The sequence below is a fragment of the Apium graveolens genome, chromosome 2 (assembly GCF_009905375.1).
Source record: "Apium graveolens cultivar Ventura chromosome 2, ASM990537v1, whole genome shotgun sequence".
NCBI classification, from domain to species: Eukaryota; Viridiplantae; Streptophyta; class Magnoliopsida; order Apiales; family Apiaceae; genus Apium; species Apium graveolens.
Genome location: NC_133648.1, coordinates 302,576,873 through 302,602,277, shown reverse-complemented (window position 1 = coordinate 302,602,277; position 25,405 = coordinate 302,576,873). Strand labels below are relative to the sequence as shown.

At 38.1% G+C, this 25,405-nt stretch overlaps 1 non-coding gene across 1 annotated transcript; it reads right to left on the bottom strand.

The window, feature by feature from the left end:
• Positions 1 to 18,429: 18,429 nt before the first annotated feature.
• Positions 18,430 to 18,536, bottom strand: LOC141709916 (small nucleolar RNA R71). Its single transcript, XR_012570470.1, has one exon. It is a non-coding gene; the product is annotated as a small nucleolar RNA R71 (small nucleolar RNA).
• Between the last annotated feature and the right edge of the window lie 6,869 nt (positions 18,537 to 25,405).

The following is a 25,405-nucleotide window of genomic DNA, read 5'->3' as shown; positions in this document are numbered from 1 at the left end:
TCCCATTTCCTTTCTGGAATCTTTAGGGGCTGAATTAATTCGGTTGGTCGTTGATGTTCTGCCTTCACTTTCTGACAAGTATAACACTTCGCAACCCATTATGCCACCTCTCGCTTCATATTTGGCCACCAAAAGTTCTGCTTCAAGTCCCGATACATCTTGGTGCTTCCCGGATGGATTGAAAATCTTAAATTGTGGGCTTCTTGCAAAATCTCATTCTTCAATTCAGGTACATGAGGAATCCAAATTCTTGAGGAAAACCTTAGTATACCTTGCTCATCCTTTTGAGTACCAATCTCTTCTCCAGTTAGCCGATTCTTCTCTTTCTCCATTACTTCTTTCTGACATTTCCTTATCTTTTCCACTAGTGTTGGCTGAAAAGTCATTGCACGACAAACTTCTTCAACTATTCCACAATCACAAAGTTCCAATCCAAATCTCTTAATCTCTTCAGACAATTCTTTTGGTGTTGCTATCATATTCAATCTTTCCTTCCTACTCAAAGCATTGGCTACAACGTTCGCCTTTCCAGGATGATAATTTATCGAGCAATCATAGTCCTTAATCAATTCCAACCATCTCCTTTTCCTCATATTGAGTTCCTTCTGAGTGAAAATGTACTTTAAACTCTTGTGATCTGTGTAGATTTCACACTTTTCCCCGTAGAGGTAATGTCTCCAAACACTATGGCGGCTAGTTCCAAGTCATGCGTCGGGTACTTCAATTCATGCGGTTTTAAATGTCTTGATGCATACGCGATCACCTTATTGTGTTGCATTAGCACACAGCCCAATCCTTTATGTGAAGCATCGCTGAAAATTACAAAGTTTCCTTGGTCGCCTGGTAGTTTAACACCGGAGCTGTTACCAATCTCTGTTTCAACTCTTGAAAGCTATCCTCACATTCTGTATTCCAATCGAACTTCTGATTCTTCCTGGTTAACTTAGTCAATGGCATGGCGATTTTTGAAAAATCCTTGACAAATCTTCTATAATACCCTGCCAATCCTAGAAAACTTCGCACTTCCGTAGGTGTCTTTGGCCTCTCCCAACTCATAATCGCCTCAATCTTTTCCGGATCTACTATAACTCCTTCATCTCCAATGACGTGGCCCAAAAATTGAACTTCCTTTAACCAAAACTCACATTTAGAAAACTTGGCATACAACTTCTCTTGTCGGAGTATCTCCAATGCTATCCACATATGCTGCTTATGTTCTTCTTCCGACTTTGAATAAATAAGGATGTCATCAATGAATACCACTACGAACTTGTTCAAATATTTTTTAAATACCCGATCTATCAGATCCATAAATACTGGCGGGGCATTAGTCAATCCAAAAGGCATTACTAAGAATTCATAATGTCCGTATCTTGTCCTGAATGCTGTCTTTGAGATATCTTCTTCTTTGATCTTTAATTGATGGTATCTTGATCTTAAGTCAATCTTTGAAAAGCACTTTGCTCCTTTCAGCTAATTAAATAGGTCATCTATTCTTGGTAGCGGGTATCGGTTCTTAATCGTCACCTTATTCAACTCCCGATAATCTATACATAACCGCATACTTCCATCTTTCTTCTTTACGAACAAGACAGGTGCTCCCCATGGTGACGTACTTAGGCGTATCACTCCTTTGTCCAACAATTCTTGTAGCTGGCTCGCCAACTCTTTCATTTCTGCTAGTGCCATCCTATATAGGGCCTTCAAAACTGCTTCTGTGCCCGGAGCTAGGTTGATCTCGAACTCGATTTGTCGATCTGGCGGTAAGCCTGGTAGTTCGTATGGAAATACATCCGGAAATTCGTTAACTACGGGAATACCTTCTATGCTGGGGTTGCCCTTTTCTGAATCCACTACATAAGCTAGGAACGACTCACAACCTTTTCTAAGTAACTTTTAAGCCTGAACGATTGTAAGAAACAGTTGCTCTTGCCTCTGTCCCTTAAATACTACTTTCTCTCCACTGTTCGTCTTTAAATACACTTTCTTGGACTTACAATTAATCTGGGTGTTATTCTTCCCTAACCAATCCATACCTAAAATTATATCGAACTCTCCCAACTTGAAGAGTATCAAGTCGGCTGAAAACTTATACCCCGAAATATCAATCTCACACTTCGGACAGAGTTGATGAAAGGAATATGTCCTAAGTCCAATCATGTATGAGGATTTAGGAATAACTTTTATGTAATCTGTTTTGATTTCATTGATATTAATAAAAGACTAGTTTTGTTTTTATTACGGGCTTTATCTATTTAAGTGTTTAAATAAGATATACCATAGTTTAGAGTAAAGCTTTTTATGGATTATGATGAGATCATAATAGTGAGACCTAAAAAGATGATAACCCTAAACTTAAATAGTTCCTGGTCATAGAATTACTAACTGGTAATTAATAATCCACAAAGATCGGTACATACTATGCTTGCTTCATTATGAAGGATGTCTGTTCTCATAGACATTTGTGTGGTGACACTATAGCTAGTATGTAGGTGCTTATTATAGAATAAGTTCACTGAACATGACTCGCACAGCTGAACAACTGATGGAGTTCACTCACGTGTCAGCAGTTGTTCACATAGTGATAGTTGTACAAGTATCCTTAGACTTGAGGTCATCATAGTCATCTTGTGTACACTGAACTATGCTTTGGTTTAGTTCTTAGTCTCCAGGGACAATTATTAGGGCTCTTCTGGGTATAGGAATTTGTACACGAAGATAGTGTATGATCAATAAAGGATCTACCCCTTCCAGTGAAGGAAGCGAATGTTCAAGGCTGATCCACTTGTGCTAGTTCAGGATTCTCTGGCCAGAGTAAATGAAATTAGAAAGGAGTTTCTAATTTGCATAGAACTACACATAGTAAATGGTAAGCAAGTGATTGAATTAGATAGGCTTGACACGAGATCCATGCCTTGTATTTAATCGGGACATTGTAGGGTAGAAGGAGTTTATTGTACGGTAACTATTCACTGAATAGGTTCTTAGTATTCTAAGCAGTGAATTCATATTATCCGGATAGTCGCGATATGCTGAGAAGTATCCCTCACGATGTAGAATAAATGTGATTAATTAATTAATCATATTTAATAAATTAGAGAATTTATATAAATAATGATAAAATAGTTTTATTATTATTTATTTCTACTACCGGCTTAATATTGAACCTATAGGGTCACACCATAAAAAGAGAATGATTTAATGGTGGAGGAATTAATTAATAATGGCTAATAATTATTTATTTGTGAAATAAATAATTAATTGGCAAATTTAATAATTAATTAAATGAGATTTAATTGATTATAAATTAATTAAGAAAAGTTCTTAATATTATTAATTAAAGGATTTAATTTTTGGAAATTAAATCAAGAGAGAGAATTATTTCTAAAGTGTTTAGAAAAAGGATTAATAATTAAAAGGTGTTTTAATTATTAATATGAATAATAAATGGGATAATAATAATATTATTTATGGAAAAATTTCAGCTGAAAATTTTGCCTATAAATACACTACTATAGACCCTAATTTTATTCTAACCCACATCAAACCCGAAAACCCAAAAAGTTTGGAAAACCAAATTCTCTCCACCTCCTTCCTCCTCCTTAACATCGTTTTCTTGGTGGATACCGGTGGAGTGCTTCACACTTGAGGAGCAACTGCTATGGATCTCTGATCGTTGTCTCCGAATTATTTTAAAAGGTTAGATTTGATCCCTCGAATTTTATTCACGATTTATATGCTTTTATTTGGATTTTATATGTGTAAAAGTGTTTTACCATGCCCCCGCTGCGTTAAAAATCCAACAATGGCATCGGAGCATCGGTTGTATGCATATAGATCTGTGGTAAAAATTTCAGAATTTTATGTGCTTGTATGAATTAATTATGATTTTTACAAGTTATATTATGGATTAATTTTGTCTGATGAAAAATCGTTTCTCAGAATAATTTTGAATGTTGATCTGGGTTCTACAAGTGTTGTAGATCGTCTGGGTATTTTTTTTCATAATTTTATGATGTATAGATTTTTTTTTATGAATTTTTGAAGTTCTTATAATTAAAATTCGTAATTAAATAAATCATATATATATATATATATATAAATTGTTAGTTTGTATGTATATATCTGTGCTGTTGCTGTACTGTGATGCACGGAAAGAAAGGGTACGGCTGTCAGGTATGACAGGCGCGGAGTTCGAGACAGAAAAGCAGGCGGCGGCTGCTGAAAAAAATAAAAAAATATAGGGGTGTAACGCATTCCGGGAATGCGTTACACACCTGTGGCGCATTCACGGAATGCGTTACACCCTTGTAACGCAGCACCGGAATGCGTTACAGGGCTTGTAACGCGTTCCTGTAATGCGTTACAGCCCTTCTGTTGATTTTAAAATTGATATTCTGGGAGTTTCGTAACTCCGTTTTGGGCGTGCAATATACCGTTGGATTCGTTTTTCCGAGACGGATCTAATGGAGTGATCAATTTTAGTTTATATAAAAGTTTTGAACTGTTTATATTCCATGAAGTGTTTTAAAGCTGTTTTTGATCGTTTGAATTGATTTTAAATGCTTCATGTGATACATAGAGATGTATAATGCTTAGAATAATGTGCTAGATGATATAACATGCCTACCTTGATGTTTATTCATGTTGATATATGTGATATATGCTTAGTTTATCATGCGATGATAGATTTAGGTGAACTTAAATGAACATAAGGTGTTTGTTAGACAACCTAATATAGTGAAATTGTTTCATAACCTTAAGAATAATATTATGAATACAATCATGAGATTCTTGTGTTTGTGAAACACGTAATTGAATATGAATTTTCGATATGAGAGAAAGGATGATTCTGTCAACAACAGATTTCTATCTGTAAGAAAGGGTTATTAAGTGACGCCTCTTGACAATGCTCCACCCGATCTGGGAATCATCTGATTATTGATTATTGATTTGAAATATTTAATTTAAAAGGAAGAATCTCTTTATAATATGATTATGAATGTAACGTAATATAATCCCTCTAAAATTAAATAATATCAAGTAGTAATTGGCCAATGATACAACGGGCTTGTGACGGTCATAGCCTTCCAACATGATAGAAAAGTAGTTCTTATTTTTGAATCATTGTCGGTTCGTGCTACAGCCGAGGGCTTTGATTTCGAAATAAGAAATACTTGTCTATTATATAGAGATGTGTACTTTGAATAAGAATCTAAAGGTCGGTACGTGCTACAGCCGTGGGCCTTTAGGGACTGATTCAACTGTACGGAATGTTGGGTTAGACTTGACTTAGAATATTGAGTTTGTCGTGCTACAGCCGAGACTCAATTATTTAAGAGGCTAAAGTTTGATTAGGGAACAACATGAGATGTAATTGACAAGAGTTGTCTGCCTATTGAACATTACATGGCGGTTCGTGCTACAGGCGGGGTCGTGTAATGGAATGTAGGATCCCTATTCCCACTAGCATTATGAATGCTTAATTTTTCACGTAGGGGGTTGAATAAATTAGGAAAACTAGTGGGAGCCACTTATAAATAAAGACCCGATTCATATGGTGTTTTGAAATGAAATCGAATATTTGCTAAGTGTTGTTATGTGTTTATCATTTACAGATTTACTTTGTACGTTATGTCTTATGCACTATCACTCAGGAGCATACTAGATGCTCACAAATTGACTGGTCCTAATTATGCTGACTGGCTTCGAAACTTGAGAATTGTTCTCAGGATTGAGAAGCTGGAATACGTGATTGACTCACCTAAGCCTACTGAACCTGCTAGTGATGCACATAATGATGAACATGTTGTGTATCGTAAGTGGATAGATGATGCAAATGTTGCTCAATGCATCATGCTAGCTTCCATGAACATTGAGCTACAGAAGCAACATGAGCATATGTATGCTCACACTATCCTCATGCATCTACAAGAGTTGTATGATGTGGCAGGGAGGACAACTCGATATGAGATATCGAAGGAGTTGTTCGGTTGTAGGATGTCTGAGGGATCATCTGTGAATGACCATGTACTTAAGATGATCAATTTGATTGAACGTCTTGGACAACTTGGTTTTGCCATGGATGGGGAGCTGAGCCAAGACCTGGTCTTGCAATCGCTTCCGAGTTCGTTCTCGCAGTTTGTTGTGAACTTTCACATGAATAAGTTGGATGTCAGCCTGCCTGAACTCCACAACATGTTGAAGACTGCAGAATCGAATTTTCCCCCTAAGAAGAGTTCTGTTCTTCTAATTGGTGAAGGTTCCAATCCTAAGAAAAGGAAGAGGAACCCTTCCAAGAAGAAGAAAGTAGGTGAAAAAACGCTGGTTCCACCAAAAGCTGAAGACCCCGAGAGCAAAGTTGTTTGCTTTCACTGTAACAAGGTGGGGCACTGGAAGAGGAACTGCAAGGTTTACCTTGCAGAATTGAAGAAGAAGAAGGGTAGTGAGACTACCGCTTCTGATTCAGGTATGTTCATGATAGAAGTGAATATGTCATTACATCAAATTTCTACTTGGGTATTAGATACCGCCTGTGGTTCTCATATCTGTAATTGTTGCAGGGACCAAGGAGAAGTAGGACTCTTGAGGAAGAGGAGGTGATTCTACTGATGGAAATGGAGCAAGAGTTGCTGCTGAAGATGTAGAATCATTTCATTTACATATGCCTACGGGCAAGACTATTGTTTGAAATAATTGTTATTTTGTTCCCTCGATTGTGAGGAATATTATTCCCATGTTAGACTTGGCTGGATTTTCATTTATTATTGAGAATAATGAATGTTTTATTCTTAGAGATAATATTCTTTATGGACGTGGTACTTTAAATAATGGTCTGTATAAATGTGACATAATTTACTTCAGATTGAACAAACTAATAAAAGAAAAGGGATGATGAAAATCTCACTTCATAGTGGCACTACAGTCTCCATTTAGTAGACATGGAGAGAGGGCTGCAAATTTGCTAGGAATGGTACACATAGATGTATGTGGACCAATGTCTAAGCAAGCCATGGGTGGATTTTCATACTTCATTACTTTCATAGATGATAGATCTGGATTCGGATATGTGTTTGATGAAACACAAGTCTGAGGCCTTTGAAAAGTTCAAAGAATATAAGTATGAAGTGGAGAAACAACCAAACATAGTATTATAACTCTTCGATTAGATCGAGGTGGTGAATACTTGAACGGAGAGTTTCTAGATTATCTCAAAGTAAATGGTATAGTCTCCTAGTGGACTCCTCCAGATTGGTATCTGAAAGGAGAAATCGAACTTTGTTAGACATAGTTCGGTCCATGATGAGCTATGCAAATCTTCCAGTATTCCTATGGGGTTATGCATTGGAAACCTCAGCATATTTACTGAATAAGGTGCCTTCCAAATCTGTTCCTCAAACTCCGCATGAGATAAGGAAACCGAGTCTTAAACACGTTAAGATTTGGGGATGTCCATCTTATGTCAAGAAAGTTGACCCAGATAAGCTGGAATATCGATCCGTAAAATGTAGTTTTGTGGGATATCCTAAAGAGACTTTAGGGTATTACTTTTACATCGATCATCGGGTGTTTGTCTCCAGACATGCTACCTTCTGGGAAAAGGATTTTATCCTTGAAGGAAACAGTGGGAGCAAAATTGAACTTGATGAAGTTCAAGAAGCACAAACTACTACGGATCAAGTGGAAACACCTGTTCTGACTGAACAACCTTTTGTGGAACAGCCCATTCATAGATCAGGGAGAGTGTCTCGCCAACCTGAGAGGTATTATGGCCTTGTCATTGAGAATGACAATGAGTTGTCGATGATTGATGATGACGACCCTGTGACCTATAATGAGGCTATGAGTAGTGTTGACTCAGAGAAATGGCATAGTGCCATGAAATCCAGAATGGAATCTATGTATACGGTATACAAAAGATAGATTATAGAAGATGGCCAGGTGGAGACCTATAAGGTCAGGCTTTTGGCAAAAGGATTCAAACAAAGGCAATGGATTGACTTTGATGAAACTTTTTACCTATAGCCCTGTTAAAATCAGTTCGGATTTTGCTTGCGATTGCTGCTTACTACGACTATGAGATCTGGCATATAGCCAGATGGTTTTCTTTCCAAGGGAAATGAAAGCCTAGTGTGTAAGCTACTGCGAACCATATGTGATTTAAAGCAAGCTTCTCGAAAGATGGAACATTCGTTTTGATGAGACAATCAAAGAGTTTGATTTTATCAAAAATGTAGATGAACCATGTGTCTACAAAAGGGTTAGTGGGAGCGCGGTAACATTTATTGTATTGTATTGAATTAGAGTTGACACACATAAAAACATAGCAGACCCACTCACAAAGCTACTTTATGAAAGTCACTTTGATCATCATAATGACAGGATGGGTATTAGATACCAGAGTGATTGACTTTAGTACAAGTGGGAGATTGAAAGGAATATGTCCTAAGTCCAATCATGTATGAGGATTTAGGAATAACTTTTATGTAATCTGTTTTGATTTCATTGATATTAATAAAAGACTAGTTTTGTTTTTATTACGGGCTTTATCTATTTACGTGTTTAAATAAGATATACCATAGTTTAGAGTAAAGCTTTTTATGGATTATGATGAGATCATAATAGTGAGACCTAAAAAGATGATAACTCTAAACTTAAATAGTTCCTGGTCATAGGATTACTAACTGGTAATTAATAATCCGCAAAGATCGGTACATCCTATGCTTGCTTAATTATGAAGGATGTCTGTTCTCATAGACATTTGTGTGGTGACACTATAGCTAGTATGTAGGTGCTTATTATAGAATAAGTTCACTGAACATGACTCGCACAGCTGAACAACTGATGGAGTTCACTCACGTGTCAGCAGTTGTTCACATAGTGATAGTTGTACAAGTATCCTTAGACTTGAGGTCATCATAGTCATCTTGTGTACACTGAACTATGCTTTGGTTTAGTTCTTAGTCTCCAGGGACAATTATTAGGGCTCTTCTGGGTATAAGAATTTGTACACGAAGATAGTGTATGATCAATAAAGGATCTACCCCTTCCAGTGAAGGAAGCGAATGTTCAAGGCTGATCCACTTATGCTAGTTCAGGAATCTCTGGCCAGAGTAAATGAAATTAGAAAGGAGTTTCTAATTTGCATAGAACTACGCATAGTAAATGGTAAGCAAGTGATTGAATTAGATAGGCTTGACACGAGATCCATGCCTTGTATTTAATCGGGACATTGTAGGGTAAAAGGAGTTTATTGTACGGTAACTATTCACTGAATAGGTTCTTGGTATTCTAAGCAGTGAATTCATATTATCCGGATAGTCGCGATATGCTGAGAAGTATCCCTCACGATGTAGAATAAATGTGATTAATTAATTAATCATATTTAATAAATTAGAGAATTTATATAAATAATGATAAAATAGTTTTATTATTATTTATTTCTACTACCGGCTTAATATTGAACCTACAGGGTCACACCATAAAAAGAGAATGATTTAATGGTGGAGGAATTAATTAATAATGGCTAATAATTATTTATTTGTGAAATAAATAATTAATTGGCAAATTTAATAATTAATTAAATGAGATTTAATTGATTATAAATTAATTAAGAAAAGTTCTTAATATTATTAATTAAAGGATTTAATTTTTGGAAATTAAATCAAGAGAGAGAATTATTTCTAAAGTGTTTAGAAAAAGGATTAATAATTAAAAGGTGTTTTAATTATTAATGTGAATAATAAATGGGATAATAATAATATTATTTATGGGAAAATTTCAGCTGAAAATTTTGCCTATAAATACACTATTATAGACCCTAATTTTATTCTAACCCACATCAAACCCGAAAACCCATAAAGTTTGGAAAACCAAATTCTCTCCACCTCCTTCCTCCTCCTTAACATCATTTTCTTGGTGGATACCGGTGGAGTGCTTCACACTTGAGGAGCAACTGCTATGGATCTCTGATCGTTGTCTCCGAATTATTTTAAAAGGTTAGATTTGATCCCTCGAATTTTTATTCACGATTTATATGCTTTTATTTGGATTTTATATGTGTAAAAGTGTTTTAACATGCCCCCGCTGCGTTAAAAATCCAACAGTTGACTCACATGAATCTTCTCTTGGTTCGCAATTACCACATTTACTACCTCGTTCATAACCATTTTATCACATTGAAGTTTATCAACAAAGTTTCTGATATGAAAGATCTCATTGCTCCCGAATCAATCAATACTTTAGCTTCAACATTATTTAGTAAAAGTGTACCTGCTATCACCTAAGAGTTCTGAATAGTGTCCTTCATTTTCAAATCGAATGTCCTTGCTGTTGCTTGCGGAGTTGTTGTAGGTGGTGGAGGTAATGCCAATATCTCAGCTGGCATGTTTGCACTGGTACTTGCCACATTCATCAGAGCTTTAACTGGTTCGGTTGTCTTGCACTCCCTAGCTATGTGTCCAGTCTTTCCACACTTGTAACATGTAACTCCTGGCTTCGGCATCTTACACTCGTTTGCCAAATGTCCCTTCTGGTTGCACCTATAGCATGTCATGCTCAGCTTATTACACACTCCGGGTTGCCTTCTTCCACAATGCTTGCATTCCGGTCTCTGAAATCTGTTTTCTCTAACTTGTCCTTGGCTTGCCTGGTTGTTCCCCTTTGATTCTTTTCTTTTGATCAAATTTCCCTTCTTTTGAAAATTTTCGTCCTTATGGAATCCAATCCTCTTTACATTCCGATCTTGTGAATTTCCGGCTTCAGACTTTTCTCCATAAAATGGAACCTTTCTCTTCTTGTTATCCCTTTCCTTTCTTGACTGCATCCCATTATTCTCAATCAGAGCAGCTTTCTGTACTACGCCTGCATAAGTATCAAGCTCAAACATAGCCACTCTATCTCTGATCCAAGGCTCTAATCCTTGTTAAAATCTCTTTGCTTTTTCCTCCTCACTGCTGGTATACTTTGTCACAAACCTTGACAATTCTGTAAACTTCTTCTCATATTCCAGTACAGACATATTCCCTTGCTTCAATTCAAGAAATTTAAGCTCCATCTGATTCTGCATGTGCTTAGGGTAATACTTTTCCAATAATAACTTCTTAAATCTTTCCCAAGAAACTTGGTGATTTGTTTCCATAGCTTTTATTGATACCCACCAATAGATGACTTCGCCATTCAAGAAGTAAGTAGCATATGGTGTCTTCTGATCGTCCCCTAACTGTACCAACTCAAAAGCCCTTTTCATTTCCTTAATCCATGTGTTAGCTATTATTGGATCAGTGGTATCATGAAATGCAGGTGGGTTCACATTCTGAAAAGCCTTGAAAGTAACAACTTGTCGAGGTGGTACTAGTGGATCAGGTGGTTGGTGTGGTTTACGGTTATCTTGGTTTTCAAATCGTTGTTGAAGAGTTAGTTGTTGTTGAGCTATAGCATTTGTTTGCTATTGTACGGTTTCCAGTAATCGAAGAATATTTGGATCTGTGATAGATGTTGTTGTTGGGTTCTTCTTTTTGGGTGGCATGATCCCGAAATAAGAGTTATGACAAAACAGGTATGGATAATGAAATAATTCGAGGGTGTCGCATGGCATTCTTATTTACATAGGAGGTCAAGTTTCAAATTAATCATATATGGTGATGCATATAAGGCGTAAGATAACAGTTGAAAGCATATAAAATGATAGTGCATAATAATTGAAATTTAAAGGTCACAATACATCAAGATTAGGATAAAGTCTGATTCAAGGAATAGCATGCTTATTTAAAGGAAACAACGGGGAATTCTACAAAGTCCGATAATACAACAACATGAAAGGTAGATAATGGAAAGAACTAAGGCTCCACTCCATCGGAACGGGGCTTGGTAGTCTTCTCCTCTCGAAGCATCTTCATAATGCTCTGGAGCTCATCCGCCACCATCTAGATGATATACTGACTGGTACGGTCTCGGTGTGATGGCATTTCCTCAAGCTTAGTGTTGACGTACTGAACCAAAGTCTCAAGTCTCGCAGTCATCTGCTCCTTAGGCTTCCCTTCATAGTTTTGGCTATCCGGATACACGTTTTTCAATCGGTCTATCAGTCGGTCGTACTTGCCCTGAAGCATGTCAAACTCGCGCCTCAACTCAGCATACACAGAGAAAGCAATAGTGTCGTCCGACCCAGAGGATGACGAGGAGTGCACCCTTTGCTGACAAACCAATAAGAGGAGTATTAATAATAAATTTACTTAACATACTCTCTCGCATATTATCTATAACCTATACATATATCCTATAACCTATTTGAGATGTCCAGGGACTCTAAACCGTAGCCCTGATACCAAAACCTGTCACACCCCCCAACTTAACAATACATAATATATAACTATTACAATATTTAAAAGAAAGTAAATACAACTGAATCCAAGATCTTACAGTTTAGGGTTTGGAACAGCCCAACACTACTAACTATTACAACTGGTTTTAATATCGAGTCCTCACACAAAACTATCTCTTATTCTACCTGAGCTCGGATATACGCATCAGCATCATAAGTCTTATGTGCTGTTTGCTTGAATCTAACCATAACTGCTAGCTGTAATATCAGGGTTAAAGCAAGTAGTGAGCTAAATGCTCAATAAGTGCTAAACAATACGATACAAAACATAAATCGAGATATATAATAAAGAATGACAATGTGAAGATATAACTAATAATAACAAGAGATGAACTTTTGGGTGATGGCATCATTTGCTTGTATCAAAAACTTTTTCAAAATCATATCTTAATCAAAACCCATTTTATGACGCTACGAATTACAGCCGGTGATCAGCCGCGAAGTAATCCCGAACATCGCTGGGTTCTCAAACATTAATGGGATCCCTAGGAAACTTTTAAGCCTACAATATCAGTGTGGAAAGGACTTGAGTCTCAGTCCTGATCCACTATTTAAAGAAAACATTTATCCACCTTTGGGACTGAAAATCCAAATTTTAATCATTTCAAAAACTGATGCCGATTGATAATAAAATTTCTTAAACAGTAAACATCTTTATCAAGGGATTATAGATTGACTTGAAACAATGGAATTATGTTCACTAAATCTTAGGGCCATGATCCACTAGACTTTACTTTATCAGGGTAATTGAAAGGTTTCCATTTACAAGAATTTTGACAAGGAGATTTAGTAGGGTTATTGGATAATATGAAAGAGTTATGCCAAACTAGGCTTAAAACAATGGTTTTAGACAAGGTATAGGTATTAGAACATCAAGAAGATAAGCATTAATGGTTACAAGTATGTTAGAGTTGTTAAGATATAAAGAAAATGATCATTAGCTTAAGGTATATCAGGATGTCAAGCTTTAGGGTAAGGATAGGGTTATCAAACAATCGTGAACGACTTTAAAGAATATCTGGCTTTTAGGTATCAAGATAAAGTTTCTATCGGGGTTCTTACAAGAGTTAAATCAAGCATCAGGGTGTAAAATCAAGATTTCTCAGTAATCAATAGCATGTTAATCAAAAGGATCAATCAGGTATTATAACAATTCTCTATTTATCATGGCCTCCTGATTACTTTGGTATACTAGCATGGTATGATTTTTGATCTACTTGCAATAAGTAGTTGAGGGTTCATGGCATTTTTATATAATACGAAGATAGATTTGAGAATCACTTGGTTCGGGTATAAAAAGGTAAATCAGGATACTCGCATCATATATATAAGAACTAGTTATCACATATTCGCAGTGTAAACTAAAAAGTAGGTTGAATCACTTGCCTTGAGAAGGCTGGACTGGACTGGACTGGAAAGTAGGAGCAACTGGAAGCTTTACTCGACCTTTATGTCAAGTTTACCCTCGTCTCGAGATCCTACACAATTAATAATAACCTCATTATAATATATTCTCACCAACACAACCTATTTACAACCCGAAATTAAACACAAATGACACTTAGGCCTATATGCACGCAATTTATAATCACCTTATAAACATAATAGTACACATAGACACATATACTCACATACCATATTTTAAATACCAAACAATAACACACACACACACCATATTGCAACACTAGGCTTGGATGATCTCGTTCCACAACTTAAGTCACTTGATCGCTAAACTAGACAAAGTCTCCAAATTTTGGCCTCCTAACTCGATGTGCCTTTACTAAACTATCCAAAACCTATTGACCCTCACTTGGGCCTTTCACTCCACTGGCTTTATGCTATCTTACAACTATAGTGGTCAACCTAGGCCTCACTTATAAATGCTCTAAAACTATATGGTAAGTGAAGGTGCTTACTAAGGTAAATTTCAGAATGACATCTATGGTTTCTTGAGTGCATTAGACACTCTTACACTACAAGTTTACCTCCAAAACTTCTACAATAGACTCTTCTGATCATAAGGAAACTCCCAAACTTGATGTGGCTCAAGGGCCTAGCTTGGGCCTCCCTAGGCCTAAGCTTAAAGTCCTTGGTTCCCCTGTTTTTCTCGGCAGAAAAGGTCCTGACTTGAACTAACTTGTGACACATTATTCTAACTCAAATCCTATGAACAATGGCTGGAAAAACTCCTCTGACACTCCCTCTAACTAAGGCCCAACAGGGCCTAATGAGGGCCTACCTATGACATGGTCAAAACTTCCTATTTCTAAGTTGCAACAAAACTGTCCCCTGCTGGACAGATTTTGTGATTCCACTCGTGCACCTAACCAAACGTCTTACAAACCTCCAAAAAACACCTAAAACCTATTATATACTCCTAGTTCTAGCTTCTGGTGGATTAGGCCTCAAAGTGCATAACAAATGCTCATTGAAAACTTCCCCATAAACTAGTGCATCAAATCTGAAAAAATGCAAACACTAACTAATCCCTTTCCACTTTGACTCCCACTTATTAACCAAACATCCAATCATTACCAAAGCAAACCTAGTGCATCAACATCCTAAAATAGTGTCTCAACAGGAGTGGAGATCATCTATGCCCTAGAACACCAACATGCAAATAAAAATATAACATGCAACTCATGGAAAACACTTAACAAGATTTCGGCTAAAACATAGAGTTTAAATTCTTGTAAATTCGACTTGTACCTATTACTCAACCTTAATAATCATGAAATATATCTTTTATTAACTATTATTAAGAAATATATCATGGAAAAAATCTATTTCAAGCACAAATAATTCGAATTTATAGATTTTTAAACATGAAAACATGATGTCGAGAAGAGTAGCATACACAACATGGTTGATCATTATATTAACATCTTAAAACTAGCATGCATGGCTAAACATGATTATATAGTGAAATTTCAGTAGTATGCAAAGGATTTTAAAGCATGGGTTCTCCATAAAACATTTAGTTAAAACATATATAAAATGTATCTCATAGAGAGCTCTTGAATTCACAAGAATCAAGAGTTTCTCTTTGGAGATCACACAAAAGCTACACATGAAACCATGAAACTTCATCTCCCAAATCACAAAACTCTTGGGAAGTATATAAAATAAATGTAGGTGGAATAATTATACTAGGGAAGATGAGAAATGGGATGGAAAAATGGAAGGGAGTGGGGGAGGGGGTTCTCGGCCGAGAGCAAGGAGAAGGAGGGGTAGGAGAGAAAAGAGAGGTGAGTTGGAGTGTGGAGTGAGTGAAATGATTTTTCACATTTTTTTTTGGTTTTATGCCTTTGATTGACTAAAAGAAATGAGTGGAAATAAGAATGTACAAGAATACCCTCTAGCTAAAGTTAGGCCATTTTGCATGCAAGGTTAATGTGGTAATTTGGTTAACAACAATTGAGTTAGTGGGGTTGGAAAGGTCTCCTTTGCACTTTAATAGAATGGAAGAGTGATTTGCATGCAAGGGTTTCTATGTAATTTGCTAATTATAACAAATAAATTTTTAAAGATTTATTTTTAGAAAATAAAATACAAGTTCAAAAATTATAAAATTTATACCATAAAATAACTTGGATTTTTAGAAATTTTATAAGATCACATTTGAAATTTGTCAATGAAATAAATTTTAAAAGAAATTTTTTCCAAGGTTTAGAATATTCCTTATAAATCAAAAATACGGGAAATAAATAAACTTTTGCTTTGAAAAATCATATTCTACATAAAGCAATTTATAATGCAGAAATTTTCATTCACACAACGTACAATCATTAAGTATATTTGCATTCGGCTCTAATATTATACAAAGTTCAGAAATAATTTTACACAAAATGCCGGTCGTAACAGAATCTCTATGATTGGCTAATAAAATCCATATTGTTGTAGGTACTAATCTCTTCTTTATTCCACCTCCCTTCTGGTAAGTGGCATTTTATACCACTTAGAACGTCTTATAATGGCTTGAATTGATGTCTTGAAATCACGTATTTTGTTTATTTGATGCGTTTTTTAGTATTTGTGCATTTCAGGGTATAACTTGCGTCTGTGGGGAGATTTCATTAGGAATAAGCCTAGGGGAGTGCTTGGCATTGCAAGTGGGAAGTTAGGAGCAAAATGTAGCAGAAAATGGGAGCAGAATAAAGTTTTTTCCAGTAAGGTGCTGGGCGCCCGCTCAGCCTGACTCGGCGGCCGTTCAGGAAGCTGGGCGCCCGCTCAGGATTGCTGGGCGGCCGCTCAGGGGCGTAAATTAAAATACTGATTTTTAGACTCCTGATTCTGTTGGACTTCTAACTTCTGAGATGGCTGGGTCTTGTGGGGGCTTCTATATAAGTAGTTTTCAGAGATGTTTCACAGATGAATCGTGTTATCAATCAAGGAACAAAGAGAGAAGGAAGAAGACTGTTTTAGCACATCACAACGAAGAAGAGGAAACATACGTTTTCTTGTGATTCTTTTATTCGTTGTATCAGTGGATGCTAGTTTTCTTTACTTTGAACCTTATTACTCTTGTGACGTACTCTGGTTTTAATAAGTATTTTTATTAGTTTATCTTGTGTGTTATTATCATGTTTTCATATGAACCCATGGTGACGATGAGTTCTATCATGGGCTAATCGTGATCAGGGGGTCGTAACGGATTTACTATGGAATTCTTTAGTTAGTTGTTTAATACCTTAGTGTGTGATGATTATATGATATCTAGTATAGGTTACGCTTATTCGTCTTATGTGCGTCGCGAACATATAAGATAGGGTGTTAATCTCTTGTGAAGCGATGGTGGATCTTGAGGTTTAGAACTTGCCATGCTAGCATAGGTTCATGTATGTGTATGCATGATTAGTGGGTAACTCTAACCGTTTTACTTACCCTGTCTAATCAAAAGGAATAACTTGTGCTTAAATCGTTATGTTGTCAAATTCTGTAGACATATAGGGTCTCAACATAATTGATGCCTATTCAACTTCTATCTTAATTGTGGATGTTTGGTAGAATGGTATTAGTACAACGGAAGTTGGCTTTTATCAGTGTCGTGTTGTTCGATTAATATCATCACCGTTACATGCTAAGGGTAATAATAATAACTATTGAAGGAAGTAGTAATGATGTTATGATCTCATGTGTGTTAATATTGTTAATTCGAGTGTCAATAAAGTGTTTAATTCTCGTAGTTAATTATAGTTAATAATTAGTTAATCAAATCTACGTGTTATTGTCTTGACATTGAGAAGTAATTATACATTGGTGAGTAAGTGTTAATTGAACATAATTAGTCTGAGTCTATGTGGGAATGAACTAGAAATTATTCTATATTACTTGCGAACGCGTATACTTGCGTGAATTATTAGTGCGCGTTTTGTGCTTAACAAGTTTTTGGCGCCGCTGCCGGGTACTCAGCGTATTTGTTTAGTTTATGTACTTACCATCAGTGGTTATTAGGATTCATTGATTAAGACGTGTTACTTATTGTTTCCGGTTGTGTTTCAGGTACTTTAGCGAGTGTTTATGCAAACACGTTCTCGTACTCGCAAGAGGACTTTAGATACGGCTGAGGAGATAAACTCAGTTCTTGATATTCCGGAGAAGATAGATTTTGAAGATTCGGATAAAGAGAGTGAGCAGAAAGAACCAATAATCATGGGGGTGATTGTATAGTTGCGGCAGATCCAACTCTTATAGACTTTTCTCGGCCTAAAATTGATGACATTCAGTCAAGCATCCTTCATCCGGCTATTCAGGCTAACACTTTTGAAATCAAGCCGGGCACTATTCAGATGGTGCAGAATTCTGTTTCTTTCGGAGGTGCTGCGACTGAAGACCCCAACATGCACATCAGGAATTTTGTCGAGATCTGTAGTACTTTCAAATATAATGGTGTGACTGATGAGGCTATCAAGCTGAGGCTTTTCCCATTCTCTTTGAGGGATAAAGCTAAGGACTGGTTACATTCTGAACCAGCTGGGTCCATCACTACTTGGTAAGATCTTGCGCAGAAGTTTCTAGTGAAGTTCTATCCAATGGCAAAGACTGCAGCTATGAGGAGTGCTCTTACTCAGTTTGCGCAGCAACCAACAGAATCTATGTGCGAAGCTTGGGAGCGCTACAAGGAAGTGTTGAGAAAGTGTCCACATCATGGTATGCCTGACTGGATGGTGATCACTGGTATCTATAATGGTTTGGGGGCCCAATCTCGGCCAATGCTCGATGCAGCAGCTGGAGGCGCCTTGTAGGCCAAGAGCTATACTGAGGCTTATAATCTTATTGAAACTATGGCTGCAAATGAGCATCAAAACCCAACTCAAAGGATGATGCCTGGGAAGGTAGCAGTTATTCTGGAAGTTGATGCAGCTACAGCTGTCTTTGAAGGTCGATTCTTTAGCCACCTATGGAGTCAATTAGATAGCTATGATTTGTGAGCTTTGTGCAGGTTCTCATGCTACGGACCAGTGTTCTCTTGTGAATGAATATGTTCAGTATGTGAACAATTATCAGCGACCGCACAGCCTGTGCCATCTACCTATCTTCCTAACAACAGAAATCATCCCAATTTCAGCTGGAGCAATACTCAGAATGCTATTCAGCAACCATATCAGCAAGGCGTAAGTAAATAGTTTAATCCACCTGGATTCCAGCAACCACAACATTATGCTCAAAGGCAATCATATCCTCAATAAGGAGGTGCTGCTCCACCTTCCAGTGCTGATTTCGAGGAACCCAAGTTGTTGTGCAAAAGTCAGGCTGTTTCTATCAAGACCTTGGAAAATCAAATCGGTCAAATAGCCAATGCAGTGCTCAACCATCAACCTGGCACACTTCCCAGCGATACTGAAGTGCCAGGTAGGAAGGAAGCTAAAGAGCAAGTCAAAGCTATTACCTTAAGACCTGGAAAAGTTGCTGATGCTGAAAAAGCGAAAGACGGAGAAGCTGAAGTTGTTGATGAAGAAGAGAAGTAAAAGGAGAAAGCGGCGGAGCCAAGGAAGACTACTGTTGAACACACTTTTCCTGAGGGTAATACAGGGGAGAAACAGCTCTATCCTCCACCACCTTTCCCTAAGAGATTACAACAACAAAAGCTGGATAAGCAGTTCGGTAAGTTTCTGGAGGTGTTTAAGAAACTTCACATCAACATACCTTTCGCTGAGGCTCTGGAGCAAATGCCTAGTTATGCAAAATTCATGAAGAGTATTCTTTCAAGGAAGGTGAAACTGGATGACCTTGAGACCGTTGCTCTAACGGAAGAGTGCAGTGCTGTGCTGCAACAAAAATTACCTCCAAAGCTTAAAGATCCAGGTAGCTTCACCATTCCTTGCACCATTGGCAAGTTGTCTTTCGACAAATGCCTGTGCAATTTGAGAGCAAGCATCAATCTGATGCCATTGTCTATCTTCAAAAAGTTGAATTTGCCTGATCCAAAGCCTACCTACATGTCTTTACAATTGGCTGATCATTCTATTACATACCCACGAGGCATAGTGGAAGACGTGTTAATAAAGGTGTATAAGCTCTTCTTCCCTGCAGACTTTGTCATTTTAGATTTCAAGGAAGATAAGAAGATTCTCATAATCTTGGGAAGACCTTTCTTGGCTACAGGCCGTACCTTGATAGATGTGCAGAAAGGTGAACTTACTATAAGGGTGCAGGATCAGGATGTGACATTCAATATATTCAAAGCGATGAAACTCACTACAGAAGACGAGGAGTGCTTAAAGGTGGATTTGATTGATTCTGCGGTCACTTCAGAACTTGATCATATGCTAATGTCTGATGCCTTAGAAAAGGCCTTATTGGGGGAGTTTGACAATGACGATGAGGATGGAAATGAGCAACTACAATATCTAAATGCTTCTCCTTGGAGGTGAAAGCTAGACATGCTATTTGAATCTCTTGGTACTTCTGATCTCAAGAATGTTGAAGGAAAGCTCAAACCATCTATTGAGGAAGCACTTACTTTGGAGCTTAAACCATTGCCTGAACACTTGAGGTATGCGTTTTTAGGTGATGTATCTACTTTACCTGTTATTATTGCATCTGAACTTTCAGGTAGTGAGGAGGACAAGCTCTTGAGGATCTTGAGAGAATTCAAATCGGCTATCGGATGGACTATAGCAGATATCAAAGGGATCAGCCCTTCGTACTGCATGCATAAAATTCTGCTAGAGGAAGGTAGTAAGCCGACCGTTGAGCAACAACGACGACTTAATCCTATCATGAAAGAAGTGGTGAAGAAAGAAATTCTGAAGTGGCTAGATGTAGGAATTATATATCCTATTTCTGACAGTTCTTGGGTGAGCCCCGTGCAATGTGTACCTAAGAAAGGAGGTATAACTATGGTAGCAAATGAGAAGAATGAGCTCATCCCCTTTCGAACAATCACAGGATGGAGGGTATGCATCAATTACAGAAAGTTGAACAAAGCCACAAGAAAGGATCACTTCCCTCTTGCATTTATTGATCAGATGCTTGACAGGTTGGCCGGTCATGAGTATTATTGTCTTCTGGATGGCTATTCGGGGTATAATCAGATTTGCATTACACCAGAAGATCAAGAAAATATTACCTTCACTTGTCCATTCGACACGTTTGCTTTTCGCAGAGTATCGTTTGGCTTATGTGGTGCACCGACCACTTTTCAGAGATGTATGATGGCTATATTATCTGATATGATTGGAAAAAATGTCGAAGTGTTCATGGACGACTTCTCTGTCTTTGGACATTCGTATGATGAATGTTTGAATAATCTTCGTTCGGTGCTCAAAAGGTGTGGAAACTAATTTGGTGCTCAATTGGGAAAAATGTCACTTTATGGTGCGTGAAGGCATTATTCTTGGGCATAAAGTCTCTAGCAAGGGTCTTGAGGTGGACAAAGCCAAGGTGGGAGTCATTGAAAATTTTCCACCACCTATTTCTGTGAAAGGAATCCGTAGTTTTCTTGGTCATGCGGGTTTTTATAGGCAATTCATCAAGGACTTCTAGAAGATATCTAAGCCATTGTGCAACTTGCTCGAGAAAGATGTGCCTTTCAAATTTGATGATGAATGCTTGGCAGCATTCGAGACTCTCAAGAAGAGTTTGGTAACTGCACCAGTTATTACGGCACCTGATTGGACAGAGCCTTTTGAGATGATGTGTGATGCGAGTGATTGTGCAGTGGGAGCAGTTCTTGGGCAGAGCAAGAATAATCTTTTTCATGTGGTCTACTATGCTAGTAAGACTCTAAACGGAGCTCAAATGAACTACACCACTACTGAGAAGGAGCTCTTGGCTATAGTCTTTGGTTTCGAAAAATTTCGATCTTATCTGCTTGGGACAAGGTGACAGTATGCACTGATCATGCTGCCATTCGCTATTTGGTCTCAAAGAAGGATTCGAAGCCTAGACTTATTCGTTGGGTGCTCTTGCTATAGGAATTTGAGTCAGAGATCAAGGATCGAAAAGGTACTGAGAATCAAGTAGCTGACCATCTCTCTAGATTGGAGAATCCCAATTCTACTTCACATGATAAGACATTGATCAACGAATCTTTTCCGGATGAGCAGTTGTTCGCAGTTCAGGAGGAAGAGCCATGGTTCGCAGATATTGTAAACTATCTTGTCAGCAATATAATGCCTCCTAATATGAATGCAGCTCAAAAGAAGAAGTTTATGCATGAGGTGAAGTGGTATATGTGGGATGAACCATATTTGTTTAGACAAGGAGCTGACCAGATCATCAGGAGATGTATCCCATTCTGTGAGACGGAGGGGATATTACGAGACTGTCATTCCACAGTTTATGGTGGACATTATGGTGGTGAAAAGACAACAGCTCGTATTCTACAAGCAGGTTTTTTCTGGCCTACTTTGTTTAAGGATGCACATCAGTTCGTTTTAAGGTGTGATCATTTCCAAAGAGTGGGGAATCTTACGAGAAAGGATGAGATGCCGTTAAATGTGATGCTTGAAGTCGAGGTCTTTGATGTTTGGGGAATCGATTTCATGGGACCATTTGTCTCATCCTGCAATAATCAGTACATCTTGCTGGCAGTCGATTATGTCTCAAAACGGGTAGAAGTCAAGGCTCTACCGACGAATGATGCAAGGGTAGTGTTGAGTTTTCTCCATAAGCAGATATTCACAAGGTTTGGAATGTCACGAGTAATCATAAGTGATGAAGGGTAGCACTTCTGCAATCGTAAGTTCACTTCTATGATGCAGCGCTACAATGTGAATCATTGTGTTGCTACTGCCTATCATCCGCAAACGAATGGTCAAGATGAAGTGTCTAATAGATAGATCAAGCGCATTCTAGAGAAAGTTGTTTATCCGTCAAGGAAGGATTGGTCTTTAAAGCTCGATGAAGCTATTTGGGCTTATAGAACAACATATAAGACTCCACTTGGGATGTCCCCGTTTCAATTTGTTTATGGTAAGGGATGTCATTTACATGCGGAGCTTGAGCATAAGGAAAAAGCGAATGCTTCAGCAGGGAAGAAGCGAATGCTTCAGTTAAATGAAATTGATGAATTTCGACTTCAAGCGTACGAGAACAACAAAATGTACAAGGAAAAAGTGAAAAGGTGGCACGGCAGAAAGCTATCTCCTAAGTCATTCATGCCGGGGCAACAAGTTCTTTTATTCAACTCTCATCTCCGACTTTTTCCTGGAAAGTTGAAATCAAGGTGGTCTGGACCTTTTATTGTCAAAACTGTGTTTCCACATGGAGCGGTGGAGATTTTTGAGAATGATCAGGGCCAAGCATTCAAGGTTAATGGTCAGCGTTTGAAGCATTACTATGGGGACACGGCCAACCGGGAAGTGGTTAGTGCCGTTTTATTGTCAACTTGATCGAAGTACTCTACGTCAAGCTAATGACGTAAAAGAAACGCTTCTTGGGAGGCAACCCAAGATTTGTTACTATAGGAACCCTTACAAGTTAGTAACCTATCCAAAATCACAAAAAAATCAGAAAAATTTGGGCAAGAATTTTTTTTTCCAGGGAACCTCTGGGCGCCCGCTCAGCTTTGCTGGGCGGCCGCTCAGAATGCTGGGCGCCCGCTCAGCTTAGCTGGGTGGCCGCTCAGGACCCGTCTGCCAGATTCTTTTTACCTTATAAAAAATTCCAAGAAAATCAGAAAAAACCAAAAACAAATAAAAACCCACAACCCACGATTTCTTTTCCCATAACCCACGTTTTATCTCCCATAAACCCCACTCCTACTCAATTTTTAACCTTAATTCCTAACCTATATATACACACAACTCCTCCATATACACTCCCATATACTTTCAACTTCAAAACTCTCTCCTACACTCAAAACACAATTATTAACACTTTTTCTCAGTTTCAATGGCACCTAAGAGATCCCGAACTATTGATAGCAGCAACACCATACCTACTGCTGATTCTTCGAGGGGAACTGCTGCGAGACCTCGTTTGTTTAATAGGGCTGCTGAGGAGGAGTATACTAGGCTTCTGGCTAAGCCGATTTTGAAGGAGAGGGGATTTTTACCATCAGGGAGGGATGGTGAGTTATTGCCGATGATTGCTGAAAAGGGGTGGATTTCTTTTTGTGAGTCGCCGGAGGCGGTTCCGATGAAAGTGGTTCCCGAGTTTTATGCGAATGCAAAGGATGAAAAGAATAAGTTTATTGTTGTTCGTGGGCTTACTGTGGATCATCATCCTGAGGCGATTCGCCGTGTGATTGGACAGCGACAGCGGAAGCCCACGGAGGAGAATTGGAATGAGAAGACCCCCGAGGACTTTGATTTTGATTTGATTTGCGCTACTCTCCATCAGCCGGGCACGGTGTAGAGGTTCAAGACTGGTTCTAACGAGTATCGTTCTTTTCCAGCGATTGCGATGAATAGGTATACCCGTGCATGGAATGCCTTTATTTGTGCTAATATTTTGCCTACATCACATGCACATGAGGTTACAGTTGAGCGAGCAAGGTTGTTATGGGGATCTTGAATGAGGAGTATTATGTGGACCTTGGTGAATTCATCTACTAAGGGATTCTGAAGTTTTTGAGGGGAGCGAAGCACATGAACATCCCTTATGCATCTACTGTCATGAAGCTATGCCGAGCAGTGGGAGTTCATTGGCCTTCTCACGAGCAGTTGTAGATGCCGGCCGCTCCTATTAATTCAGCGACTTTGAATGCGATGTAGGAGTGGACGGGTGGAGAGCCCGAGGAGCATGGGTTGGGTTATCGTCTTCCAGGAGGACGTCCAGCAGATGGTGCTACCATGGCTAGGCCTAGTCAGGTTCGTGATGAGGCAGGCTCTTTTAGAGCTCAAGATGGTGCTGGGATGGCTGATGCCCAGTATAGGAGGTTGTCGAGGAGGATGGATGCGATGTATGAGTCGCAGAGTAGGTTCGCTCATGAGCTCACCCTTGCACTTGGGTCTGCTTTTAGAGGCCTTGGAGCTGACATCCAGTGGCCCATTTTTGGTGAGGACTCTGCTTATCCGCCTCCTGATACTCCACCCTCTGAGGGTGATGATGATGATTTCTCTGAGTAGGTATACCCTATATTCCTTTCTACTACCTTCACTAGGGACAGTGAAGATTTTAAGTTTGGGGGTGGTAGTTAAGGAATATTTTTATGTGTGTGTCATGTAGTTGCATATTCATGATAGTTTAGTTCATATAGTTGCATATTTTTGCTATACAGTTTTTTTATTTTATTTTATAGCTTTATTTATCATGTCATTTAGCTCATGCATATACCATGATCCCTTTTGCGTTGCTTTACTGATTGATTTGTGATATTGATGTGAGTGTAGTGATAGCGTTAGAGTGATGTTGAGTCTTGTAGGTTGACATGCATGCTAGAAACACTTGTAATTTTACTAAATCTTAGAGTATGCTTAAGGACTAGATTGTTGTCATGGTTTGATGGTTTTTGAGGTTAATCTATTGATTATGCTTAAAATTTATGATAGGCTCTTAATGATAAAGGCATGAAAAGAAAAAATTGGAGTAAAAATTGGAATTCATTGCTAATTGTGGCTAGGCGTCATATGG